Here is an 18398-nt window from a genome sequence, read left to right as displayed (position 1 = left end):
CCATGTGGTCACCCTGCCCCCCCATGCTTGTTACACCAAGTATTTTTGCCCCGAATCAGGATTCAAAGACTACCATCATCTCCATGCTCTGCCAAGGGACACATCAGGGACAGGGGCTGAAGAGAAAGCTGGGACAAAGAGTGTGTGAGGTACTGGGTTCACTTCTCAGCACCACAGGATGGCACAAAACAAGTCTGGTTTTGAGGCTAAAATTAACGAGAGGGAGAGAACTATAGACGCACACCACAATGCAGGCACAGCTCGGGTTGCTGGTGCTGAGTGCCACCAAATTTAAAACTTTGTTCTCCTCGTACAATTACTTCTCAGCAAGACCACCCAAAGAAATTACAGACCTAAAGGCCAAAATGATGGACAGTAGTGAAAGTGAGCATGACCATAACCATCACAAGCACACTGTTCAAGCACGGGCAACGGAGCAGCCAGCGCGCCAGGGAAGCTCCAGCTCACCGGGAAAGGGGCTCGTCACACAGTCCGCACCCCGTAAGGAAGCTGCTGACACATACGTGGAACATTTGCAAAGTCAATTATTTGTATAAGACAGGAAGTCTAAATGCTTCTATCAAAAGTGGCCCTCTCGAGAGTGGCCTTCACTTAAATAATAAAAATCCTTTAAAACAAAAGGAAAACAAAGATCTCCTTCCAAGTCATTGAGCCTTTACCTTAAATTTAATATACTGCATTCAACAAATTTTAAAACAATCCTTTTAGGGGAAGCTGCTCCTGGTAAACAGAAGGGACAGTGGCAAAAACCTGCTGCGCTGTGATGGGAAAAGCACAAGTTTGGAAGGTCAACAGGAAGGTCTGAACCCAGCACTGCCATTCGCTGGTTCTGAGACCCCAGACAAAATTTCTGAGGGTCAACTTCACTGTTTTCAGATGTGGAACAAAACCTACTTCAAAGGGTTGTTCTGAGGGGCTGGGGTGTGGCTCAGCGGTAGAGCGCTCGCCTAGCATGCATGAGGCACTGGGTGCGATCCTCAGCTCCACATAAAAATAAAAAATAAAGCTATTGTGTCCACCTAAAACTAAAAAATATATATATTTTTAAAAAGTGTATCATGTCTGGTGCGAAAGCTGAAAGACCTTTCATTTTAAAAAAAAAAAAAAAAGGGTTGCTCTGTTGCTCTGTCTCAGGACAACTCCCACCCAGGTAGGTCCCAGGGCTAACAGGGACCCCTCTGACCAATGTCACACCTATTTTTCCCTCATGGTGCAGTCAACTCCCAATAAGGCCGGAAAGCTTGCCACCTTCACTCACCTCCCCAGCCTAGGGATCCAGAGCAGCCCATGCTGAGGCTGCCTCAGAGCACCGAGCCAGCCCCCCAGCCCAGAGGGAGCCACGGTCCAGGGGAGCTCGGAGAGTGGAACGTGCCTGCTGAACTTCTGTGCCTATGACCACATCACAGAGCCCAGGAGGGGCAGAAGCATCGCCAGGTGAAGGGCACGGTGACTGCAGTTCCAGACGCAGCCTGACAGGACACGTCAGCCAGGCTGACACTGGCACTGTGGTTCACCTTCTGATGCTAGTGTTTTAAGACCCTTAAGGGTACAGTCACAAATTTTAGCATTCCTAAGTACACCCTGAACCTAGAAAAGTCAGAACCATTGAGTCAGAAAGGAGAGACAGGGAGAGTACGAGGCAATGATCTGGAAGAGGGGTGTGTGCCTGGACTTCCTGCAGAGATGGGAGGTTCTGAGATCTGCTGCATCCAATACAGCAGGCACCAACCACAGGTGGCTTCTGAACACACAGTGTGGCTTGCACAACTAAGACAACAAATTTTTTACTTACCTTTATTAATTTACAGTTCAATAGTCAAATGTGGCTATTCACGATGGCACTGAAGTGCAGGTTAATAACTTTTGCTAATTCACAAGGTGGTATGGAGGAAGGTTAACTAAGCTTAAAAAGCAAACACTCAAAAAGGGAAAAAAATAAAAATTTTAAAAACTAGCAACTTGATATTCCTCCTTGCTCTGCACACAGTGTGCCTCACAAAGCTGAGGTCTTGGTCTGACCCAGCTTATCTTGTCAGCTTGGGCTGTCACAGCGAGACACCACTTTCTCATGGTTCTGGAGGCTGGAAGTCAAGCCTCCATGGTTTTAGAGGTTGATTTGATTCCTGAGAATCCTGCTCCTGGCTTATAGGTGGCCACCATTTCACTGTCTTCTTTCTTTCACATAACCTCTTCTTTATGCTCAAGTTTGTGTGACAGACAGACAAATCTACCTGTTCTAATAAAGCCACCAATCCTATCAGATTAGGACCCCTCCTTACCTAATTTAAGTAGTCCCCAAAAGGCCTTATCTCCAAACATAGTTGTCCTAGGGATTAGAGGTTCAACAGTGACAACCTGGGGACGGGCACCACCAGCTCATAGCAAGGTCTCCCCGCTGCTCATCAGCTTCCTCAGCCTGAGTCCCACCTCTCCACGCACTGCATTTCTCACCTTCACACCCTCCTAGAGGCTCGGCTTTCTGTCTACAGATCTCAATCGGACTTTTACCCTGACGGTGACCCCTCTGCAATTGACCAAGATCATAACTTGGTTCTTATCCTCAAAAATTGCTTCTTATTTTTTTAAACAGACTGTAGAGAAGAGGTAACTTGCAGGACTGCGAGCACTCTCCTCAGACAGGACTCCTTGTGCCAGGTACGTGGTGCAGGGACACACGCCTGCAATCCCACTTGCCTGTAATAGCAGTTTCTCAGGAGGCTGAGGCAGGAGGATCACAAATTCAAGGCCAGCTTGGGCAACTTAGTAAGACCCTGTCTCAATATATTTTTAAAGAACTGGAGATTCAGCTCAGCGGTGAAGGGCTTGTGTAGCATGTGTGAGTCCTCAGTTCAATTCTCAGTATTACCGAACAACAGACAGAGACGGGGGCAGTATGTTGGCAAGGCTGTCCCTCGAAGGCATATGAGGAGAGCTCCCACCACCACACCTGCTAGAGGGAGTCACTGTTCCTAAACTATCTGTACACTGTGACTTGTGCCAAGCATCTGCTTTCCTTCTAGAGTCTAGAATTTGGTATTTGCTAGGCAGAGGATGCATATGTGACCAAACTCCAAATAATCCCCATCTCCAGTGGGATTCCTGAGTAGACATCATTTCACATCTGTTGTCACAGCTCATTATGGAAGAATGAGTGTGTCCCATGTGGCTCTGGCGGGGGGGGGGGTGCTGGTTCCCTCTAGATTCACCCCCTCTACCTTTTCCCTTTGCTGCTTTTTCTTTATACCCTTTCTCTGTTTAAAAAAAAAAAAAAAACACGTTATCACGAGGACAGCTCTGTGTGGGTCCTGCGAGTCCTAGTCTGGGGTGGTCTTGAGGACTCCAACACATTCATCAACCCACTTTCTTGACTCACGTTCCCGAACATCTACCTCTAGTAAAAAGAACTCCGTATTCCCATAGTTCAGACTCACCAGGTTCCACTCCAGCCACGACTCTGTCAGCCCTGTCCTTCTCCAGTCTCCTTCCTACCATCAGCACACCAGCCCAGGCGGAGACCGCATCAACTCACCACCTCAACGCTTCCACAGCTGGAGTCAGGGAGAAGATTTTCTCTTTTGGGTGTGGTGCTGAGGACTGAGCCAGGGCCTCAGGCATGCTAGGCAAACACTCTACCACTGAGCCACATCCTCAGCCCAGGTGCAGCAGCTGCTGCTGCTGCTGCTTCTTCTTCTTTTAATAAAAGTGTTTTCTAATTTAAAAAAAGAAAGAAACAAAGTATTTGACCTTCCTGCAAGAGTAGGAGCTGCAGAACACCCCCTCATCTCACCTAACAGGTTGCTCCTCTACAAACACCCTTAAAAATGAGCAGTCCATGAGTTTCTGTCTGCCACCCCCTTCCACCCCACTTTCCCTAGAACACTCCATAACTATACCTTCCACTTGTGATCCATGACTGTTTTCAATTTTAGCCTCCTCATTCATCCCAAACCCTAGAACTTTACTCCCAAGCCTCCCCCAATATAAGTACATCCTATTTAAGTCATTGATTGCTCTTCTAGACATTTTGTTTAAAAAAAAATCCTCTAGATGTGTTTGCTTTATAACTCAGCTGAGCTGTCCATAGCTACTATTGTCACAGCAATCCAAACTTACAGAAGACTACTTGAATGCATTTCTCTGCAGTTCTTCTTGGTGTTCCAGCCTATCCTGACCCTCTTCAGTAGTTTGATATTACAGTAGAATTCTGTGCCATGCTATTGACAGAACAGTCATTCAATAAACATTGACTCAATGAATTATATCATCATCCATCTATCAGACCTGCAGCAAAACAGAACGAAACACCAGGGGATAGCCTAGCTGCAGTGAGGAATATCACCAAGAGCAATCTCATTTTGTGAGTTATATAAGAATTAAATTTTTCCAAAATATAGTTTAGAATAATCAGTCAACCAGCAGGGAGAAAATGTTGATGGATGAAAAAAATTAACTTTAAAAATTAAATCACGAAAGGAAGAAACAGGAGGGAACGATGTTTTTAACACAGGAATTTCCCTATAAAGATGACAAATCAAACAGACGTTTTTCATTCCTTCTTACTTTTAACAATAATAAAAGAATCTAATTTTAATTTTTAAGGCATAAATTCACAAGTATAGGAACAGAAAAAGAGAAAACAGCTACAGAATTTGTAAATTAGAAAGTGGATAGTAACTGAATACAACAGAAAAAACAAATCTGAGGGGAACACTGATAAAACTGACCCATTTTATATCACCAGACCCTGCAAAGTTCAGGAAATGAAGACATTTAGAAACACAAAAAATAACACGTAAACTAGAGTACTGAATGCTGAGACACCCCTCCCCATCCCAAGCTTCTATCTCACTCGGGCCCTGGGACATTGGTCACCTGAGTTACAGATGATAAGCAAGTCTAAGGAGACTGCCAATGAAGATCTAAAGACACAGACACAAGGGGATTCTCTAACTCAGTCCAGACAATCACCTGCAAGGGAATCTAAAAGTCAGGAAGTGCCATTGGTCAGCATTCGAAGATGTCAATCACCTTTTAGTTTCCTGTCTCCATTCACAGCAGCTAACCAGACACCTGAAGAAGTCTCTAACATGAAAGATGGAAACAAAAACATGCAGAAAATCAATAGGGAAGTCATGGGGGGGGGGGGGGCTTTAAAAAGAAAATCTAACATAAATATCTTTACAGTGGAGAGGAGAGAACCCATATTCATGAGACAAGGAGGAAATAGCAGCAAAAGGAACATTTAGAGAAATGATCTCAAAATTAAAAATATAATTATAGAAATGAAAACTCAATAAAAGGGAAGAAATTTAAAGCTGAGATATGTCTCAAAAAGTACAGCATAAATAAAAACGATAGAAAATTAGAGGATCAATCCTAAAGGCAGAGCTCCAAATACAGGCTGTCCAAGAGAAGAGAGGCAAGATGCAATCAACAAACGTTCTATGTTCTTCTTAGAACTAAAAATGAGTTTCTAGGTTGGAGGTACTGTCCAAGTGCCCAGTATAATGGATGGAAAGACATCGACACAAGGCAAATTATCATGAAATTGGAGAGACTCAGGAAAGTAGGAGGAAAGGGAACATCGTCCTCCCAATTCTGAAGGAAAACGATTTCCAAGCTGGGATTCTGTACCACCTATCAATCAAATATGACAAGAATAATGACACGTTCAATAGACAGGGGCCAGAAATAACTCACCTCTCACACTTCCTGTTTTAGGGAGAAATTAGAGGATGTGTTCCACTAAGAGGAAAGTGAAAGTCCAGAAAGAGGGCACAGTGAACGGCTAGTGAGAGGGCGGAGGGCAGAAGGCAGCACACCCCATGGCAGCTGCAGAGACGAGCTTTCAATAGGGAAGAAAGGGGCTGTTTGCACCTGTCCAGATTTCCTCAAAATACGGAATTTAAAATAAGTGCAAAGAGTTAAAAAACAATTCCACAATCTCTTAAATTGGGGGGAGGGGCAGAAAATAGGAGCGAAAGGGGACAGCAACAGCATGGTCACTGTGCTTTACTCTAGTTTTTGAGGTACTGGGGAACAAACCCATGGTCCTGCACACACAAGGCAGGTGCTCTGCCGCAGAGCTATATCCCCAGCCCTCATTTTATTGAGACAAGGTCTCACCAAGTTAGTTGCCCAGGCTGGCCTCAAACTTGCAACCCTTCTACCTCAGCCTCCTGAGGAGCCGGGATTACAGGTGTGCACCAGCATGCCCAGCAGGTGTTGATTAAAATATCCCAAGTTCCTGTGAATATAACAGAAAGCAGGTAAGTGACTGTGGCCAGGGAGTGGGGAAGAGAAGAGGGGAGGTGTGGATGTGGACAGAAGAAATGGGAGGGACCACTGCTATGGAATGTCTTTCCTATGGGATAAAATGCTCTAAACTTGATGGTGGTGAGGGCTGCACAATTCTGTGAACATACTAAGAATTCCTGGATTCTACATTTTAAATGGATGAATTGTGTGATACATGAATTATAGCTCAATAAATCTGTTTTGAAATAAAATATTTAGCAGTGTGTATGAAAAAGAAAAACAAAGTCCTCTGAATAAAATAATACCATATTAACTATGTCCTACTTTCACAAGTCCAGCTTTAGGTTATAAGTCTCCTGATCAGAAACACATTTAAGCAACTTAAGGAACAAGTTTAAATGAGGTTCTACTGTCTTCTTTTGACAAATGCTGCGTCTCTCTGACAGAGTGTGAAGGGCAGTTCAACAGTCATTTAACTGCTCCGTTACCAACTCAGGCTTCCTTAGAAGTCCCACGAGGAGAGCAGTAGAGGCAAAGGGGACTCTAAAATGCAGTCCCCGTTGAGTGCTGAAAAGCAACACCTCCCCATAGACACAGGGAACTGTGCGAAGCCCAGCTCAGAAGCTTCCAGGGGACCCTGTAAACGCAACATGGAAAAACTCATACGAGAATTCACAGGAAATCAGGGCACAAAAAGTAACTCTGGAAAAGTCTGCATGGCCAAGCTGATATCTCACTAGCAGTCCCATCAGCAGACACTAAGAAGCAAAATAAATTCCAGTGGCTTTGAAGGGCTGGAATCTAGTTGAAAGACAAGATGGCAAGAAACATGTTCAAAATCATTCAGAATAAAATTCCTTCCTGAAACATAGAATTCTAAAATGTCCTACTAGTAGTATAACCCTTGACTAGCAATTGTTTTCAGTTTTTTATTTATTTATTTGGGGGGGGGGTACCAGGGATTGAACGCAGGGGCACTCAACCACTGAGCCACACCCCAGGCCCATTTTGTATTTTATTAAGAGATAGGGTCTCACTGAGTTGCCTAGTGCCTCACTTTGGCTGAGGCTGGCTTTGAACTCACCATCCTCCTACCTCAGCCTCCCGAGCCCCTGGGATGACAGGTGTGTACCACTGGGCTGGGCAGTGTCCTTTTATTTTTTTCATAAACCAATGCAATTGGATTTCATTAACAGCTAATTTTTGCCAAATTTAGTTCTAACATTCATTTAAGTTAAATGAAGACAAAGAATAAAGTATTTAAGCTGTACTTTTGCATTCCTTCAATTCAAAAGCAACAGGATCAAATTTTTTTCAGGTTGTGAATAAACATGCCGTACTTCAGGCTAAAACCATATTTTATTCCAAACTTAGGAGTAAAAAACACAGCTCAAAAAGAAATGACTTCTCAACCTTGAATTCAGGGGCATTAATATTAATGACATTCTCACTCATTTCAAAGGCATGTCCCAGAGTGTTTATATTATGAAAAATGGGTCTGCGGTGTCATCGTTGGTCATGTGAAATTGTTTAATCTGAGGTTTTGCTACATTTGTAACAGCTGCACCCATGCTTACAGCTGAGAGTGGTCTTCACAGCATGGCACCCTGGACAGGCTTAGATCTGGTTGGCATGAACATGCTGTACTGGTCAATGGGTATATGAGTTCAGTATTTCTATAGCTACAAGTTTAGTCAGAATAAAGTTCTGTTTTGGATCAACAGTATACAGCCAATGCATCAGGGCTTTCAGAAGTTGATGGTATTGGTTACAGAAGGGCAGGACAAAGGCTTCCATTCATACACAAGCATCCAGAAAATGACTCAACTTGAGTTTGTGGAATTCAAATTTTGTTTGGGAAAACGATATGCATATCAAATACACCGTGGATCTAATTTGTTTTCTGGCATTTACTGAGGATCTCAGGGCACGTTACCAAGCAGAAACTGGTTAGGCAGTACTCAAATCCTTCCAATGTGTCTATTTACACAGTAGAAAGGTGCAACAAAAAGCCTGTCACAGGTTTGCTTGAGATGCTTCCAGAGAAAGCTCTGGCCACCCTCAGACATGGGCCTACTGATGCCACAAAAAGAGAAGAAAACAGGAAGCAGCTCCCCTGGGTCACAATCAACAGCCTTGCCACTAACCTCAGTTTCCTTCTCTGTAAACATTTCAAAGAGAAGTCATTATTGAAGATGAATGTTTTCAGCTATAATCTATTGAAGTCTGGGTAACCAGAATTGCTCAGCTCTTTTGATTGCTGAAAAGGTAATCATGCAACAAGAATTAAGACATTTAAAGGGATGTGAAAACGTGAGAAACCAATGAAGTTCCTCAGAAGTTCCATTTGGGCAAGTAACTTGGGAACTCCCTAATTCTGAGTCAAATTAATGTTTTTTGAAGAGATCCCACTCAACTTTTCTTTCTTTACTTTTCTTTTCTTTCCTTCCTCCCTCCCTCCCTCCCTCCCTTTCTTTCTCTCTCTCTGTGTATGCCTGTGCGCACTGGAATGAACTCAGGGCCTCACTCGTGCTAGGTACTCTACCACTAAGCAGCGCCCACAAACTCTATTTTCTTTTTTTAAAAGTGCCTATCTTACCTTACTACATATGGTTATTGTGAGACTCACATAAAATCTAAATGAAAATAATCTGAAAAGTACAAAGCACTAATATGGCATATGACTAATGCTAGAACTGAACCAAGAAATCAAAGAAAGTGTGTGTGTGACGGGTGCTCATAAAACCAATGAATTATTTTTTATTTTTTATTTTTAGTGTAGAGGACACAATACCTTTATTTGCTTTATTTATTTTTATGCGGTGCTGAGGATCAAATCCAGTGCCTCATACATGTTAGGCAAGCACTCCACTGCTGAGCTACAAACCCAACCCAAACCAATGCATTTTTAAGAATCCATAAAACAAAAAGGTCTGATTTCTAAAGAATACATATTAGTTTTCAGAACAAATAATTCTTCTATAGATAAGAAATTTTTAACTCACCAGAGAGAATAATTCTCCCAATAGGTAAGATAAATTTGTTCTAATCTATCCATTTTTTTCTAAGTGTTAATTTGACAACAGAATGCATTTCAAAATTATGTAAAAGTTAGTAAATTACTTTGGACAAAGGTCATAAATTCAAATGTCCACATGGATAAAGCATTCAGATGAGCTCAAGGCCACGAGAAAACACAGCCAAAGAAGACAGCCAGGAATCAGCTCCTGCCAGCTGCTGCTGTTAAAAGGAGCTCCACAGTGCTGTCAGACCACTTTTTATTTTTAAAGAGCTGCAAATGTAGATTGTTTCTAGGGTGAAATCTCTTAATGTTTAAATGTTAGTAACTGGCTCAAAAAAATCTTAAAACATTATGCACAAGTCACATAAAACACATCTGCAAAGGTGATAAGGTATCTGCTTTACCAGCTCTACCTTGATGGTTTCACAGAGAGCATTTCATAAACCATCACTAATCATCAGGAAAATACAAATCAAAACCACAGTGAGATATCACCTCACTCCTGTTAAGAAAGGCTACTATCAAAAAGATAAGAGATGGGGATGGAGTTGTAGCTCAGTGGTAGAGCACTTGCCTTGCATGTGTGAGGCACTGGGTTCAATCCTCAGCACACATAAAAATAAGTAAAGGCATTGTATCATTATGCAACTAAAACATTTTTTTAAAAAAGATAAGCAATAACAACTTCTTGGAACCCTTATATACTGTTGGTGGGTATATATATTGCTACAGTCATTATGGAAAACAGCATAGGTGTTCCTCAAAAAAATTAAAAATAGAACTTCTACCATATTCAACCCACTATTGGTTGTATATCCAAAGGAAATGAAATCAGTCTCCTAGAGATATCTGCATTCCCATAAAATTTACTGCAGCACTATAGCCAAGAAATGGAAGCAACCTAAGTGTCCATCAACTGATGAATGGATAAACAAAATGTGGTACATAATGCACAATGGAGTACTAGTCAGACATAAAAAGAATGAAATCCTATCATTTGAGACAACATGGACAGAACTGGAAGTCATTATGTAAGGGAAATCAGCCAGCACAAGAAAAACAAACACCCATGATCTCACTCCTGTGGAATCTAACAGCGCTGACCTCACAGAAGTTGAGAGTAGAAGGATGGCTACCAGCAGTGAAGAGCAGGGGACAGCTGATGAGGAAAGGGTGATCAGCAGGTATTAAGTTATGGTTAAATAGGAAAAATAAGTTCTGCATTCCATTTCACAGTATAATGACCACAGATAACAATAGTATACTGTATAGTCTAAAAAGCTAGAAGAAAGGATTTTGAACGTTTTCTCATGAAGAAAGGACGATGTTTCAGGAGATATGCATGTCTGCCCTGACTGGAACACTACATAAAGTATACATGCATCAAAATATCATGAGGCACCCCATAAACATGTACAATTTTTATGTATCAAATAAACAGACTAATTGACTGGTTGATCAAATAACTGCACCAATATTGGAGAGAAAAATCAGAAATCCTCATGCATACCAGGAATTTAAAATTTTAAATACTTTGGTAAATAGTCTAGAAGTTTCGTAAAAAGTCAAACCTATACCTACCCTGTACTCCTACATTTTTACCCATGAGAAATGAAGGCATATGTCCATACAACTTGTGCATAAACATTCATAGAAGATTTATTTGTATAGAGAAATACCGGAAACTACCCAAAATTCCATAAAAAGGTAAAGAAATATTGAAACAATGGAATACTACTCAGCAATAAAAAAGAAATGAACTACTAATACAATGGACAATTCTCAAAACAGTTACGATAACTGAAAGAAGATGGGCCAAAAAAAAACGAGTACATAATGTATGATTCCTTTTGTATAAAATTCTAGAAAGTCCAAATTAATGTATAGTAATGGAAAGCAAATTAGCAATCATCAGGGATGTGGCTGGGAGAGGGGAATAAGGAGGAGGATGGGAAAAGCACCCGAGGAAATCTGTGGGACGGTGGTGATGGGTTCATGGTGTACTGATATTTACAGGGCACAATCTGAGGCTTCTGACACAGGTGCCACTCAGTGTACATCAATAACACCTCAATATACAGTTTCAAAATTAACTAATGTGTAACCCTTCGGCTTTAGCCACTGCAGCCAGGATATGATGTAACCAAAGAGGGTTCTGATTCAGCGCAAGAATATTTTTAAAGATGTCCTGTTTTCACCATTCTGTCTCAAGAACAGACAATTCTCCAAAATTCAAATTACTTTTACATCAAATGACACTTAAATTCTTTTAAAACCAAAATTACTTAGTGCAATTTTAAGTATACCTTGTAGAACTAAATAAAGATACCAGAAAATGTTATAGTGAAATATATTCCCAGCTCTTAATTCCTCCAAAGGAATGTCACTACCAAAATTCAAGATACTTTTATTTTTTTCTTAGCTTATAACTACTCAATTTTTTAAAAAATCAGTTATGTATTTCATATAAAATATTTTTATTTTTGTATTATTCTTAAAACTTGCTGAATAGTTGCAAAAAATACCTATAGATTGAGATACTTATCATCAAGCAAAACTTTGATTAACTATGTCAACTTTTTAAGTAATGACTAAGAAATCTAATGGTCAGAATTAGAAACAGTATATGTTTCGGGTTGCCAAATGCCATGGGAACGACTCCTTTATAAGACTATATACTGGGCTGGGGATGTGGCTCAAGCGGTAGCGCGCTCGCCTGGCATGCGTGCGGCCCGGGTTTGATCCTCAGCACCACATACCAACAAAGATGTTGTGTCCGCCAAGAACTAAAAAAAAAATTAAATTAAATTTAAAAAAAGACTATATACTGTATGTATTTAGTCTTCTATTGTAACCTTTGATCTGCTGGGGCAGGCTAAAGAATCATAATATATATTGGACGAGATCTCCAAATTCAGAAAGCTAGGGTTAAATTCAAGTGATTCCTTCAGACAAATGTTAAGTCTTCCCAATCAATCAAAATATGTAACTTGAATTCACTGAATATACTATTTGCAGTACGCAACGTAAAATGTACAATATTACCTACGATGAGATTGGAAAACAGTCGACTCATCAAATAAGCTAAACCGCGCTCTGGTAACTTTGCTCAAGCTAAATGCCCAGTGCATCTGCAGGAAGACCGCCTTCTGTAATTTGCCAGGAAAAGCTATTCGTGGAAAGCTGTCCCACAGAGGAATGCTGTTATTAAATCAATTAACGGGAACCCTGGAGTCAACTGCTGGCCTTGGCCGCTGGCCGCGGGGTTCTGATGACCACAGGACACTACGGAGCCTGAGCTCCGAAGCATGCACCAGCCTGCACTGCAAAAGCACACAAACCCCACACCCGGCGCCGGACACGTGACACCGGCACATACCGCGGGCACAAACCAGGGACCCAGAGCAGGGCACAAGCCCGCGAGGTGGCACGGCGCGTGCCCGGAAGCAGGCGTTGGCAGGTGCACCCACCCACTGCAGCCGCGCTGGTGCGCAGCCCTCCAGCTGGTTGATCCCCAATTCCCACCAAAAGAAATCTGGGTCCAGAGGACTTCACGGGCGAATTCAATCAGATATTTAAAGAAATATTACCAATGCTTGGCAAACTCAGACAAAAATGGGAGGGAGGCACTTCCCAGCTCTTTCTAGGAGGGAAGCTTTTCCCAAGGGCGTCCTAAGACTCCGTAAATACCAAATGTCAGAGCCCGAAAAACTACTACTGGGCGATACTCCTCAGGAACATAAACCCACGGGCTGGGGATGTGGCTCAAGTGGTAGCGCTCGCCTGGCATGCGCGGGGCGCAGGGTTCCATCCTCAGCACCACATACAAATAAAATAAGGATGTTATGTCCACCGAAAACTGAAAAATAAATATTAAAAAATTCTCTCTCCTCTCTCTCTCTTAAAAAAAAAATAAACCAAAAAATCCTCAACAAAATATTTCTAAACCAAACCCAGTAACATATATATGTTTTATATATATATATATATATATATATATATGTATATATATATATATATATATATATATTATAATATATATTTTAAAAGGATTCTATAATATAACACTGTATATCAGTTATGATGTAATAAATCATATTAATAGAAGAAAAAAACATAATCACTGGTCATCTCAACAAACAGAAAATTCTATAGGATTCACCAAAAAAAGAAGGAAAATAAAACCCTGCTGAAAGCAATAATCAAGGTCAGCAAGGTTGCAAGTTACATGTTCAACATACAAAAATCCATTACATTTTTATATACTGCTGGCAACAATCAATCCAACAATGAAAAATTTTTAGATCATATTCACAACAGCATCAAAAACAAAAACTTCAAGATAAATTTAAAAAAATAAATTTAAATTAAAAATTACTAAATATTGCTGAGAGAAATTAAAAGATCTAAATGAATGAAAATTTTACATGATCCTGGTAAAATGGCAATCTCACCCCCAAACAGATCAATAGATTCAATAGAGCTCCAATCAAAATCCATCACAGCAGGGTTGTTCTGGAGAAAAATCACAAGTTAATCCTAAAATTTATATGTCTAAGTAACCCAGAATAGCCTAAATGATTTGGAAAAATGAGAAACACATTAGAAGACTTAAACTTCCCAACTTCAAATGTACTAAAAGCTACCATATGAAGACAGCCTGGTGGTAATATAAGAGCAAGCATACAGATCACTGAAACAGAAATGAGAGGCTAGAAATAAACCTTACACTTATGGCCAAATTGATTTTTTTTTTCCTTTTGGCAGTACAGGTAATTGAACCCAGGGATCCTTGCATGCTAAGCAAGTGCTCTATTACTGAGGTACAACCCCAGCCCATTTCCTATTGTTTTGCAACAGGGTCTAGCTAAGATACCCATGTGGGCTTTTAAGTTGAGATCCTCCTGCCTCAGCCTCCAAAAGAAACTCAATAATAAACTGTGCCACCACACCCAGCTATGGTCAACCGATTTTTGACCATGGTGCCAAGGCAAATTACATGGAGAAAAGACAGGTTTTTTTCCAACAGTGTTGGGACAACTGCATATCCACATGCAAAAAGATGTCTACCACGCGGCCTGCGCAGTGGTTTCATTAATGAGGTTCTGGCATTCAGTTAGTTAGAAGAGATCAAAATAAAACACACAGACAGTACCTTATTTTAATGCTAGGTCCGAGACGGCTCGGTCTCCCTGTTTCCCTGCCTCCAGCCGCTCAGCAGGGCAGCGAGGATTACTCTGGGCTAGCAGGAGAGAGAGAGAGAGAGAGAGAGAGCGAACACGCCGGGGAGTAGCCTTTTATTTGGGGGGACAAGAGATTCAGGGGAGAATTCCATCCAATGAAGGTTGAGGGGGGGCTGCACTCCAAGGTCAGGGTCAGTGATTGGGTCTCCAGGGTCAGTGGTTACGCACACCCCCACACGGATGGGCTCTCTCATCAGGAAAGGGTCGGGATAACTCCGACACAGCCAGAGTGCCTCAGGCCCTTAACGGGAGTCACCCAATCACGTGTCAGAATGGCTCCCCACAAAGATGAATTTGAATCCATTCCTCAGGGCATACATGAAAATTAAGTGAAATTTGATAATAGCCTTAAAACTGTAATTCAAAAAAAGAAAAAATGATGAATTGGACTTCTCAAATTTAAAAACTTTTTTTAACATGATGAAAATGAGGACAAGTAACAGAGAGAAATTCTTTGCAAAACACATATCTGATAGTGGACTCGTATCCCTAACACGAATGTTTACGACCTCCTACAGTAATAAAACCAAGAACCCAATTTAAAAAATGGAGAAAATATTCAAAAAGACGTGTTTAAAAAGACATAGAAGAGCTAATAAGCAAATGCAAATATGTTCAACATCATTAGTTAGTAGGGAAATTCAAAATAAAAACAATGAGATACTACTTCAAACCCACCATGATGATGATTATAAAAAAGACAGAAGTATTGGTAAAGATGTGGCAAAGTTAAAATCCTCACACATTGCTGGTAAGAATGGAAATGATATAGCCACATAGAAAACAGTTTGATTATTAAGAAGTTAATCTTATTTTACAATCCAGCACTTTCACTCATATGTATCTGTCCAAGAAAAATAAAAACAGGGGCTGTGGCTGTGGCTCAGTGGTAGCGCACTTTCCTGGTATGTGTGAGGCACTGGGTTCGATTCTCAGCACCGCATACAAATAAATAAAGGTCTATCAACAACTAAAAAAATATATTTATAAAATAAAATAAATAAATAAAAACATGTCTAAACACCTGTCCACAACACACAGCACTATCCATAATATATCCCTCTGGATACGATCATTTTTAATGAAACATTGAAAATTCAACATAGCTCTCCTATAGGTGGTCTTTCATATTAAACAGTCATTCAGGAGCCATAAACAAGAACAGAGAATATGCATATATTAGGTTAAAATAAAATTTTAAAGTCATTTCATACTGAACTTTACCCTGAGGCTCTACCACTCTCTGCTTGGAACTAGAGCTCAAGTGAGATTCCTCTGGGTTTCTCTGTGGCCTAGACACTCAGTCCAACTGTCTACTGGCCAGGCTGGCCTCCCTCTGTAGCTGGTTTTCATAAATATAAAATTTGTATAATTGTTACTCGAACTACTTGCTGAAATGTGGAACTGGTTTAAAATACCATTTATTTTAAAATGCTCATGCACAGTTTTATACACATGCCACAACATATCTTCCACATCCAGCCAAACAATTAAGTCAATGTTTTTTTTTTTTTTGAAGGACAGGAAAAAAGAAAAAATAAATAAATAAAATTTATATATATATATGAAATCTTCCTTTTTAAGGCTGTAATAATTTTTAAAGTAATGAAGAGGAACATGTACAAAATATATAAAAGTACAATTAATACTTTTATACCAAAGTATAATTAGTACCATTCTAATTAAGTAGGGTACAACTTTTACTCTAGGAGGAGAGGTGAAACAGCCCTTTGATATAAGCAGGAAAACAAATTCTTTTTTGATGCAGTTTAATGGATAAAGTCACAGTGAACATGTTTTCTATCCACGCTTATGAATGAATGATCACCACACATGGTATGAATTCTATCATCTGTAACAACCTTCCCTTGAGGGAAGCTGTGCGATAGTTTTGTGCGGTCTATTTATCACTAAAGGTGAGTGACAATCATAAATAGCTTAAGTTGGGTGGCCTAAAAGTGCTCTGCTCACTGATAACTGGCAAGTCAATCACATCACAGTTTAGATGTGTTCAATGGGGCACAGGCTAGTCGGAAACCAGAAGCACAGGAGCTTTCAACCCGCCTCAGATTAGAACAAAACAGAGAGAAATTCTTTGCAAAACACATATCTGATACTCTGTGCTTCTTTGATGCAGGCACATGCAGATCTTTGCTGGAAAATTCCTTGGTTCCTTTCCTTAAGATTCTAGTCCCCAACTTAACAGTGTTTTCAAAACTCCAAATTCCCCCCAATCCGGAGCCCTAAGCCCCTACAACAGGATCACCGAGATTCTAGCTGTACATGCACCCACCTAAAAGATAAAAAGAGCAAGCCAACAAACTACACCCCTAAAAACCACAGAAGAGCTTTGAACGCGATTTGCCCTGGCATTCAAAGTAGGAGTTTCACAGGAGCGCCCACTAGAGCCCGCCCGTTCCTCCAAGGGGGCCGTCCCTACCGCGGCGGGCTAGAGGACCTGGCCAGCTCTGGAGGGCGACAGGCTAGGACGCGAGCTCTGCACAGACCCTACGGACCTGAGACAAAGAAATACACCGTTGTTGCTCTCCTCTGAAGAGGACCCAGGCCCCTGCACTCAATGAACAAAAAAGTTCCTAAACACCGGCTCCCCCTCCCGCCTCTCTGGGGAGCCCTGCCGCGTGACCCCCCCGCGCCCCGCGGCTCCACCGCTCAGTTCGCCCCGCCTGCGACCACGCCCCTCCCCGGCGGCCCCGCCCCTGTGTCTTCCCCGCCCGAGACCACGCCCTCGCCGGCCAGGCCCCGCCTCCGGCTCCACCCCTGGCCTCGCCGGCCTCCCCAGCGCGGCCCCGCCCTTCCGCGGGCTGGCACCGCCCCCGGAGCGCTTCCCCCGCCCTCCTCACACCCTGAGCCTGGCGGGAACCTGCTCAGCCACCCAGAGCGCGGGCGAGGCGGACGCTCTCGCGAGTCTTCCCTCCCTTCCCCTCCTCCTCACCCCCTGCCCTAGCTGACGCATCGGCCAGACCCTGAGGGAAGCAGCTGCCTTCCCTCCATTCTGCGGCCTCTTTCTTACCGGGTGGTCCTCGCCAGAGCTGCTTCAGCAGTTTGGGCTGTGGCGGAAAGGAAGCCACCGCCCGGGTTCTGTGGCTTGAAAACTTGGCTTGGCCTCGTGTTGGCTTTTTGTATTGTTTTGACTTTTTTTGGAATTTTCCCGCGGCCTCAGCAGCGGAGCTGCGCGCGCACACGTGCCCGCGGTGCACTCTGGGCTAGCAAGCCGCCCCGCGGCCTCGCGGGAAAGACTGGCGGGTCTGGGGGCGGGGCGGGCACTCGGGGCCTGGCGGAAGTGGCCCAGCGGCGAGTGCAGGGTTGGGCTGCTGGGGGTTGTGGAAGGGCTAGAGTGAGAGTCCTGGGTGCGCGCAGCTTCCCACCGATATTTGCCCCATTGCTTTAAGATTCTGTTCACAGTGCAAAGAAGGTAAAATGGAAATTAGGACACTTTATCAAGGGAGCGAAACTTCTAAACAGGGTCTGGAGTCAGACTTCCTAGCTGTGTCCTCCGCAGCAAAAAGGCACCTTTCTTAGGTTAATGATTCCCCTCCCCCCACCCACAAGCGCGCCACACCAGACCTGGTCCATGTAAATCAATGGAAAGAATATTTTGTACAAAGTTCCGTTCATGTCTGTGGTCTTAGCTTGTCCTTGATTACGTTTTATTCCAGAATTTAGTAATGCTTGAGCGTTTTTCATCGGTGTTTAAGTTGTAAAATATATTTGTACATATAATAACCAGAGAAGTCTAGTCTTATTAATCTTTTTAGAGTTTTTAAATTAGTGTTTCATAATTGCATCTTAAAACTACACGTGTGCTTAAAAAAAAGCTTACAAGGCAATTATGC

The 18398-nt window shown here is 42.2% G+C and overlaps 1 protein-coding gene across 4 annotated transcripts in view; it reads right to left on the bottom strand.

Moving 5' to 3' along the window:
• The window catches only part of FANCC (FA complementation group C), a 192608-nt gene extending 174842 nt beyond the window's left edge, over positions 1-17766 (bottom strand). The window contains exon 1 of one of the 4 annotated variants that reach the window (XM_081262803.1): positions 17576-17766. The gene's annotated coding sequence lies outside the window, so the exon portion shown is untranslated. The remainder of the gene's footprint in view (positions 1-17575) is intronic. The other 3 variants (XM_081262801.1, XM_081262799.1, XM_081262802.1) reach the window with 3 other exon arrangements.
• Positions 17767-18398: the final 632 nt, after the last annotated feature.

The sequence above is a fragment of the Spermophilus citellus genome (assembly GCF_964194105.1).
Source record: "Spermophilus citellus genome assembly, chromosome: 12".
Classification (NCBI taxonomy): Eukaryota; Metazoa; Chordata; class Mammalia; order Rodentia; family Sciuridae; genus Spermophilus; species Spermophilus citellus.
The sequence above is the reverse complement of the archived record's forward strand: the minus strand, read 5'-3'. Positions and strand labels throughout refer to the sequence as shown.